Here is an 8,146-nt window from a genome sequence, read left to right as displayed (position 1 = left end):
GCCGGGGCAAAGTATGTTCTAGGGATTCGAAAAACTTCCCTTCTAAACCAAAAGCACTGATTCTATCAGCAGAGCCATGAGTCAAAGGGCAGCAAGACTTGACTACAATCTTCAAATAAAGAGAATTTTCAACAAAGCCCAAATCAATATCATGGCACACATTGTTTAGACACATGACACAGCGATCAATTCGTTTTAAGCAGGTGGTGCAGTTAAGTGGCAAGAACACAGAGTATAAAACTCTCGTGCAATGATTTGGACTTGTGCATTGTGACTTGGGAGCAATGGTTCCTTCTTTCTCACCTTTGGGCTTAACTGTTATATAGTAACAGTAACGGATAACAATTTTTAACTAGGTCATGGGAAGGCTTTGATTACCCAGTCAAGGCCAACAACATAGTTTGTAAACTTCAAAACCATTAAAACAAATTTAGGCAAGTAGATACTATAGACATGATGCAACTTAAGCAATCACCATGAGCTAGAGTTGCCTTAGACCCAGAATTTAATGATGAATTGCTCCACAGAATAAGAGAGCCAATGTGTGATGTAAGCTCTGCTAAACCTCTTAGTAAGAATTAAGATGAACAGTTAACAGGGCATGATGTAGGGACAACACTAGCAAGCAGCACTAGACTGTAAACTGTTTTCCATTTACATTACGGGTAAGAAAAATGAAATTAAATATCTTGTCTTTGGCCACTTGCCTGTTTAATTGATATATCAGGACAAGAAACTGTGGTTCAGAATTGCCTATCACACCACATCATCTACGTGAAATATCAGGCGGCAGCAGCGAACACTCTGGCAATACTCATCACTCCACTCTAGGAATGGAGCTGCGTATTCTTCTAGCCTCTCCTCATGGATGAGGCCTAAGAAGCTAAGTTCACATATTTAGTTGGTTATAGATTACTAACTGCAGAAAAATGACAGCCTTACTGGATAAGAAACATATCATAACTATAAATAAGATATTTCCTACCCTGTTTTTAATAATTCTATCATAGTTTACATTAAATATTTTAAGATCTTACAGTATCATACATTTTAACTACTTAATAACAGGAAGACCAATAATAAAATATGATTTAGGTATTGTATTTGGTCATTTGCATCATTTTATCTGCACTATTTTATGAAACTTTCCATCATGAGTTTAACTTTTAATTACCCTGCACTTACCAACCCAGTATATGGATCTCCCTCCAATGTCCTGGACTCTCCAGACTGAGTCAGATTGCTGGGTACCAGGCTTTTACAACACCCATCCCTCTTCTCCTTCTGATTATGTTAACCTCACTTGAACAGAACTTGTCTGCACCTCACTTACCAGTATAGATACCAACCAGTGGGGCATCAGGCTTTACTTAAATACTAAATAGTTTCACTAATGAATAGGTAAATAAGCAAACCACAAGAGAAATATTGAGACAACTAGGCAGTGAGAGAAAGTAGAATTTTCAAAGTCATGAGTTTACTACAAATGACACCATCCATTTTCCAGTTATTTTTTCCATTTCTTCACCAACATATTTCTAAACCACAGATTTGTTATCATAACAGCCTCTGCAGGTGAGAGCCTAATAGTAGAGCAAGATGGGAGGAAGGAAAGAAAACTTATCTCTTCTTTAACATCTGCATTCATCCATAAAATGTGTCTAAGTCAGAACCTGTCTGAAAGCCTCCTGTTTAGTTAATGGGGCTTCTGCTATTGACTGGGAACACAGTTTGGATACATTTGAGACTGTGGCCATATACATTAGCTTGCCTTATCAAACAAAGGGGATGCACAGAAGAGAAGAGAGATGGCAAAGATTATCTCCTTCCTATGACTTTGTAAACCTCAGGTAAGAGCTCGGAGGTCTGGGAAGTGGCATAGGGAATTTTATCTTTCACGAGATAATCACAAGCAGAGTTAACCCAACTGCACTCTGGAGGTCCACACTGAAGAGTGATGGAAGTAGTCACTGGCTTTGATGGCTCTGGTGAAAATGAGTCGTCTTCAGTCCCAGAAATAGTTGCTAATCTGCAAAATAATTTTGCTGCCACTTAGGCTAAAACAAAAATGGTTACGGGAATGTAGACCGTGGCTAACTCCAAATTTCTACATCAAATAAATGGTACTATTTGCCTTACTTCCTCCCACGTCCCCTTCATCCCTCTACCTGTTTAAATCCTCCGAGGAATCATCTGTCATCCTGAAAACCTGAAAAGCTGACTTTAAAAATATATGTTTATAAAATACTCTTACTATGCTCTGCTTCTTAGAGCCTTTTGAAATAAAGCAGCCATAATACGTGTGACAGCGCCACCATTAACGCTGATCATAAAAGCCAGGGCACAGCCAGGATGCTGATTTAACACACACTGCTGTGTCCTCATTCTAATAAGAATGAGGGAAATTGCTGCTTTATGATAGCTTGGCGTTCCAGTGTTTGTATTGCAGACCTTTGTCTACTGTGAGATTCCAGTGCCCCGTGCTATTTTTTTTTCCTTCCCAAGAAGCTAGCAATGTAAATGTGCCACACTTGAGTTCCATGGCATAGTGAGCTCAAGAGCGTATGTCCTACATCTAGAGTGGAAAATTCGGTGTTTAGGGAGCAATGAAGCGAGCTATAACTCAGGCTTAAAGATAAATGCTGTTTGAGACTAGAGTTCCGTTTACAGGTATAATATAACTTCAAAGGCTTAGGCATCCTTCTGGTAAGGAATTTTACTTGTAAGCTTTTGATTTTAAAAACTGCTATCACTTTTGATAAGGATAATATTGAATTGACCTTTTCATTTTTCAGTTTTACATACTGAAATAATTTAAGTGAAAAAGCACTAAAAGTAGACAGAAGTACAATGTACCAAACGTTGGAATAATTGACATCTGTATCTTGATGAAATGTAGAAATCCAAGAATATATGGTATTGATGTGATTTAGCTTGATACTTTATATAATACTTTCAGTTAACTCAAATTTATAGTCTATAAAAGAAATTAAGATTTTTAAAATGAACTTTGCCCTGCTTGTATTACGAATTTTAAAAGTGATATACAAAACACTATGTATTTGTGTAATAGAAGTGCTATCTGGACCTAAAGGGCAGCTTGGTATGATGGTCCCTGGCCACTCTCATTGGTTAACAGTATGCTCTTACTCTGCCTGAAAAAGGATGTCCACATCAAACCTCTCCTATCAAGGCTCAGGGATCTATGCAGATCCGAAAGGGGGAAGATTCTAAGGGCCAGAGGTGGCAAATAGCATCAGAGAAAGTTTCTTCCAGATACAACATGGTTAATCACATATGAACTCACAGAGACTGGGACAACACACACAAGAATCACACAAAATAGATGTGGGGGGGGGATTCTAGCACTGAGAAGGGGAAATAAACACAAAATTTCTTCCCAAACCAAAAAGTTATTTGTGATTGATACCTGCTGGGAAAGGGAAGATACAGTTTCCTCCAATGGTATGCCATTGTGTATCTCAACTACACTCCAGGATAATCTTCATGCTCAGGGGTATTTGGCCAACACAAAATAGACCCCAAGTTCTTTTGTGTGTGCTTCTTCTTTCATTTTGTTTTGCTTTATTAAATTTTGGGTTCTCAGGGGGCTTGTTTATTTTTGTTTTCTTCTTCGTTTTTTTGGTTTCAGACTTGGGGTTTTATTTTAGTGTGTGTGTGTGTGTGTGTGTGTGTGTGTGTGTGTGTGTGTGCGTGCATGCAAGCAAGAGAAAGAAGAGAGGGAAGGAAAAAGAGAAAGTTGAGAGTTGGATAGGTAGGAAGGTTGGAACTATGTGGAAGGAATTAAGGGACGTAAACAATATGATCAAAATATATAGTCTGAATAAAGTAAAGAGCATGCTCTAATATGAAAAGACTTTCTGTATGGTATCTACCCAAATTCACTACCTCGAATGGATATATAGAAAACATAAAATAAATATTAACCAATAAACTCTTAAGTAGCACAGTGGTCACATGGGTGAGATACAGTGCTATGACCATAAAACCTTAATGTAAATGAAATAGCAGTAACCAAGGCCCAGTACAAATGTTTTCAAATGCATGGACTTGTGAGATGACAGAACTCGCGCATTATTTTATCGTGCCTATAATTATATTATAACAAATGTAAAAAATACAAGAACACTAAAAACCATAAGATTCCTTCAACCATTCTTTGTATATCTGTTGAGGACCTGCCTCAACAAAATCATCTCTTACTAGGGTAAGGGCATAGGAATTTTAGAAATAAAAGTAAAGAATATGAAGACACATAAAAAAGTAACAGGACAGAAACCATAGAAAGTATCAGGAGGGCATTTCAGTGGCTGAAATCCTGAAATCCTAGCCTCCGCCTTTATTTTTCCACAGCTTTTATAGCCAATGTAAATGGGGGAGGGGGCGGGAGGGTGGGATAGCAAAATATTTTAGTAACATGATACAAAGAACAACTCAAACAGTCAATCACTTTAACACTCTGAGATGTCAAATCATTAGCATTCTATTGTCTAGATAGTGAAGCTGATCTAGGTCATAAAGACTGCCCCTCTCCAGGTGACGTCATAGTTACAAAAGAAGGAGCAGAAGTACATTGGCATATCCTGACCACCCATCAGGATGGCAAGGACTTACTAGAATGAGCTATTTTAATGCTAAAGGAACCAAATTCACATCCTAAGTTGGGACTTGAAACTATACTTAGCTATCATTTGAGTAACCTCCAAAACTCTCTGTCCCTCAGACAAGGTGAAAATGGGCCCACATTTCTCAGGCTCCACATATATCTACAGATAGAAAAACTAATAAAAAAAACTATAAGCTTATGTCTGCCGCTACGATCTCCCTTTACCTTGCAGGAGATGCTGTCAATCATTCACGACATTGTTTCTTCAGAGCTGAGACTCTAGGTACCACCGTTCTCAGCACAACGTGCTCTCAGTCCCTGGAGCTGACAGGGGCTTCGTTATCCATGGGTAATCACATGCCTATAATGCCTCTGGACTGAACTACAGAGAAGGTAGACCAAGTCACCATTTACTGTTCCAGTGAGGACAGTAACACATGGGAACTCTTGTAGGAGCGAGTGGTGCTACTTTATTTGTGTGTTGGTATGTATTTGTGTGTTCATGGCTGTGCTTGCCCATGTATGTGTATGTAGAGGTCAGAGGTTAATACTAAGGTGTTTTCCTTGATCATGCTTCTTTCTTTAAAATTTTTCTTTTATTTTTGAGATTATACCATTTCCCCCTTCCCTTTTCTCCCTCCAAACCCTCCCATATACTCCTCCTTGCTGTTATTAAGTATATATATATATATACCTAATACAAAGACTAAATACAACCTGCTCAGTTTCATTATGTTACTCCTCTGTATACTTTCATGGCTGACCATTTGGTACTGGATAACCAGTTGGTGCTCTCTTCCCCGGGTCCTCATGCTTGTGCAGCAAACTCTTTAACCACTGAATCCATCTTCCCAAGCCCACAGGAAACCTCACATAAGTAGAATTAAGCTAAGCCAGCTGGATTCCAAGAGCCAACCGCTCTATAGACCACTGCAGGCCTACCACTGAGTTTCTCAACATTTCTTTCAGGAAAGGAAAAGAAAAGACAAATAGTTTAGATATGAAGCTACCTGGCTGCATTAGACTCAAATGAAGAGTGAAATAAAATACGCATACTCTGTCTTGATTTAACATAGACATGAATCAAGTCAAGAAACTGTGAATATACACATACTCATTTTAGTTTTAGGTACTGCCAAATGTTTCTGCCTACAGGAATCACATTTCAATGATGTACTTTATAAAAAAGATACATTTTTCTAAAATTATGTCATTCTTATTTTTCAATCTTAATTTTAAAGTATCTTTCACTTATGAAATATTGGAAATAATTAAATGGGAAGTAATCATATTTTGACGCATCCTTTAAATGCCATAGTTGAGAAGTTTGAAATCCTATGTAAATATCTGTCTCTGTAAACAGAGACTGCAGTTTCATTTCCTGGCCACCCGACCCGAATAATCACATAAAAATTGTATTAATTCAAACACTATTTTGCCAATGGTTCAGGCTTATTTATAGCTACTCTTACAGCTTAAATTAACCCATTTCTATTCATCTGTGTATCGTCATAAGGTTGTGGCTTACCACAAAGGTTCTGGTGTCTTTCTCCTTGGCAGTCTTCCTGACCGCTCCTTCTTTCTCTGTCTATCTCTGTTTGGATTTCCTTGTAGGGTTAAGCCAGCCCCTTTAGGAGGCGGGTTTGCCTCGGGCGAATGCATATGGATAAATCGGGGCGTTTGAGGCGGCTTGTCCTTTTTTCCTGCCTCCTGTGAACCCGCTACGCGGGAACCTCGGTTCTGTAAGTTTATTTAAACATTAAAGCTGTATATATTCTTTAATATCTGCCTTGCATTTATTTACGCCGATACATTTCCTGCCCTGCTATATTCCTATATTCTGCCTGTCATAGGGCATAAACAACTTCTTTATAGTCACAGCATACAAAGGGAAATCCCACATCCTCTCTCTCTCTCTCTCTCTCTCTCTCTCTCTCTCTCTCTCTCTTTGCTGGGCTTCTAAACAGACCCACTAGTCCCTGGTTCAACTGGAATATTCTTGGAGAAATAATGCGTGGGAGAGCTAGCCTGGAATCTAAGGAATCTATTTTCTTTCATAAATGAAGAAATTCCTGGGAGCTAACTCAGACCCCAAAAAATAAAAAGTAAATTTAAAGGCAAGAAGAAAAGCTAGACCAAATAGCTGGCCATGATGGGATTGATTCCATGGTCGGCAACATTCCCAGCCCAAACATATCCCTATACACACTCCTCAAGTCCACCAAGCATTGGTGACTAGAAAGAAAGGGGCAGATTACAACAAAACAAGGAACAGGAAGGTTCCGGCTCTGAAGGACCTCTGCAGAATGGAGGGCAGAGTCTTCCCTTTAACTTCCATGTGCCACTGAATACATAGCTTTGCACATCATGCAGTATTCCTGGCTCAGCAAGGTTTTGTGGCAGTTGCTATGATCTGGGGGGAAGCCACCGTGCTAGGCCCATTTGGGGCAGCAGGGCCAGTGAAGGGGCTCAGCAAGAATCCATTTCCATTCATAAATGAAGAACCTGCCAGCTGATAACATAACCTGGAAGGATAAAGTTTCAAGAGGACAAGCTAGAAAGCATGACCTAGACACCAGGCTCTGCTACAGCATATGACAGCAGATCCTGCACCACAAAATAAAAAGAGAAAAGAGAACTGAAAATAACACGGTTTTATGCACAGTAAGTGTATTGTTGTTAAAATATTATTTCTCCTCAGGCTGGCCTTGAAATTATAGTTGCCTTCTTTTGAAAACGATCAGATAATTCTGAAATGTAGATCACGCTCACTAATCTTCCTGCCCCTTCTGCACACAAATGATAGGGTACAGGATTAGAAAATCCTCTGCACGGGGTAATAGCAATTCAATTAATAATTTCAATTTCATATGGTATTCAAGGTGTTTTAAAAATAGATGTCTTTATCTCAATGAAAGCAAGACTATTAAATGAAGAGAAGTACAAGTCCCTCTGAAATTTGGGAGCTCAATGGCAATAAATTAGTGAATGGATTTAAAATTACAAAGCTTCAAGCCAGGAAAGATTTCATAGAGTCTTTCATCCAATGACTGTGGAAGTAGGACCTGGAAAAAAAAAAAAAAAAAAAAAAAAAACTCCATTCTAAAGATGTGTCAGAAGTCAAAGCCCAAAGAAAATGAAAAAGAAAGAAAAAGAAAGTACTCTTGTAGCTATAAGAAGAAGAAATGACACTGAGCAGTCTGATATGATTTTTCCACGTGCACTAAAAACAAGAGAACAAGGCATCACATTGAAAGCCAATCAAATTACAGGGCCTCGAAAGAGTCCTGTATTGTTATTTTTCGTCACTACCTCCCCGGGTCGGGAGTGGGTAATTTGCGCGCCTGCTGCCTTCCTTGGATGTGGTAGCCGTTTCTCAGGCTCCCTCTCCGGAATCGAACCCTGACGGAAAAAGCATGGGATATATCTGGTCTCTCTGAACATGGCAAACAATGAAGACTGATGAGAAGCTAAGGACAATGGCACGGAGTTTTGATCCTACTTAATGTGCTGGCTTTG

The sequence above is a fragment of the Microtus ochrogaster genome, linkage group LG1, assembly GCF_000317375.1.
Source record: "Microtus ochrogaster isolate Prairie Vole_2 linkage group LG1, MicOch1.0, whole genome shotgun sequence".
Lineage (NCBI taxonomy): Eukaryota > Metazoa > Chordata > Mammalia > Rodentia > Cricetidae > Microtus > Microtus ochrogaster.
This window is presented reverse-complemented; position numbering follows the sequence as displayed.